Consider the following 2,537-nt stretch of genomic DNA (forward strand, 5'->3'; position numbering starts at 1 on the left):
TAGACAGGGTTTCACTCTGTTGCCCTGGCTTGAGTGCAGTGGCACAGTCATGGCTCACTGCAGCCTCAAGTTCCCAGGCTCAGGTGATCCTCCCTCAGCCTCCTGAGTAGCTAGGACTACAAGCACACACCAACATACCCAGCTAAATTTCTTCTTTTTTTCTTTTTTTTTTTTGAGACAGAGTCTTGCTCTGTTGCCAGGTGCCAGGCTGGAGTGCAGTGGCGTGAGCTTGGCTTACTGCAGCCTCTGCCTCTGGGGTTCAAGCAATGCTCCTGCCTCAGCCTCCCAAGTTATACCCAGCTAAATTTCTAAATTTTTGTATTTTTTTGTAGAGTCAGGGTTTTACCATGTTGCCCAGACTGGTGAGTAATGGGATTTTCCAAGTTGAGATGGCTCATATCCCAGTAGAAATGTTGAGGAGACAATTGTATATATAGGCCCAGTGGGGATGTTTGTCCTGGAGATAGGGATTTTGGAGTCATCAAAGATTATGTTCTAAATAGTAGAACTGAGATTGAAATCTAGTTCAGTATGACCTCTGGGTTCCTGATCCTCTGATGACAAAGCCTGTCTTTAGCACTTTTCATCTCTTCACATGGGGGTCATATGTGGGGCAATCGAATATGTGAATGAATGTCTGAATGAGCAAACAAGGAGAAAAAGTGTCTTCTAAACCCTAATCCTCCAGTCCATGCTGTTAGGATGGTGCTAAGAAAGAAGGTCTAGCTTGGAGCAGTTGTAGGGTCCTTTCTGGCCTCCTCACCAATGACCCCCAGGATAAGCAATCTAAAGAATTCCTCACTGCTTGTCTTTTTAGAATACTCCCCTTGACTTGTAAGACATCATATGCTTCTCATTTTCTTCTTATCTTCTAATCATAGAAGCCTCCAATTTCCATATCATAAATGTTGGCAGTCCTCAAAGTTCTGCTTTCCATCCTCTTCTCTTACCAATCTACACCCTGGGGCTATCTCATTTACTCCTGAACTTTATTACCATGTATATGCTGATGACTCCCCAGTCAGTATCTCTAGGCTAAATCCTCATCTCCTGGTTGCAGATCCATAGAACTAACTATGCTGTCTGCACAGATGTCCCATAGGCACCTTGAATTCAATGTATTGGAAGCCAAACTCACCATCTTCACATTCCAGCCTGTTCTTCCTCCTGCACTCCCCAACTCAGTCATTGGACCTATCAACAACTTATTATTATTATTATTTGCTTTGTCATCCAGGCCAGAGCGCTCGTGGTACACTGCAACCTCTGCCTCCTAAGTTCAAGCAATTCTTATGTCTCAGCCTCCCAAGTAGCTGGGAATACAGGTGCATGCCATCAAGCCAGGCTTATTTTGTGTTTTCAGTAAAGATGGGGTTTCGCCCATGTCAGCCAGGCTAATTTCACACTCCTGACCTCATGTGATCTGCCCACCTCAGCTTCCCAAAGTGCTGGGATTATTCATGTGAGCCACTGCACCTGGCCTTCAACAACTTATTACCAAGCTGAGGATGAAGAAGACAACCTGGACAGCTCTCTGTCCCTTACTGCCCTCACCCTACCCTTATACATTCAATCAGATCTTATAGATCCTTCTCTTAAATCTCTCAGATCATCCACTTGCATATCTGTTGCTCACATGACATCCCCACATGGAGTTACAGCAAACATCTCAAACTCAACATGTCCAAAAGAATACTAATTTCTGCTCCCTCTTAAACCTATTCCTGTGCTGTCTTCTGCTTCTCGGTGAACCAATCCTTCAGCAGATCTTTTTTTTATTTTTATTTTTGAGACAGGGTCTCTGCAGTGCCCAAGCTGGAGTGCCATGGTGCGATCATGGCTCACTGCAATGTCTACCTCCTGGTCTCAAGTGATCTTCCTGCCTCAGCCTCCAGAATAGCTGGGACTACCTACAGGTGTATGCCACCACACCAGCTAATTTTCATACTTTTTGTAGAGACAAAGTCTTGCTATGTTGCCCAGGCTGGTCTTGAACTACTGAGCTCAAGTGGTCCATCTGCCTAGGCCTCCCAAAGTGCTGAGATTATAGGTGTGAGCCAGTGTGTCCAGCCAGCAAATCTTGACTACTTCTTAACCTCTCCATTACTTCACCATAATCTCTTGCCTGGATTATTTCAGTAGCTCCTGATTTCCGTCCGTTTGCCTTTACCTCCTGGAGTCAATTCTCAACATAGTAGCCAGGGTAATCTTTTTTGTGGCATGATCTTAGCTCTTTGTATCCTCTGTCTCCTGGGTTCAAGGGATTCTCCTGCCTCAGCCTCCCTAGTAGCTGGGATTACAGGTGTGTGCCATCACACCCAGCTGATTTTTGTATCTTTAGTAAAGACTGGGTTTTGCCAAGTTGGCCAGGCTGTTCTCAAACTCCTGGCCTCAAGTGACCTGCCCACCTTGGCCTCCCAGAGTGCTGGCATTACAGGTGTGAGCCACTGCACTGGGCCCCGGCCAGTTTTTAAAAAATATAAGTCAGAGCTGGGCGCTGTGGCTCACGCCTATAATCCCAGCACTTTGGGAGGCCG

Source organism: Cebus imitator, unplaced genomic scaffold (assembly GCF_001604975.1).
Source record: "Cebus imitator isolate Cc_AM_T3 unplaced genomic scaffold, Cebus_imitator-1.0 Scaffold71, whole genome shotgun sequence".
Classification (NCBI taxonomy): domain Eukaryota; kingdom Metazoa; phylum Chordata; class Mammalia; order Primates; family Cebidae; genus Cebus; species Cebus imitator.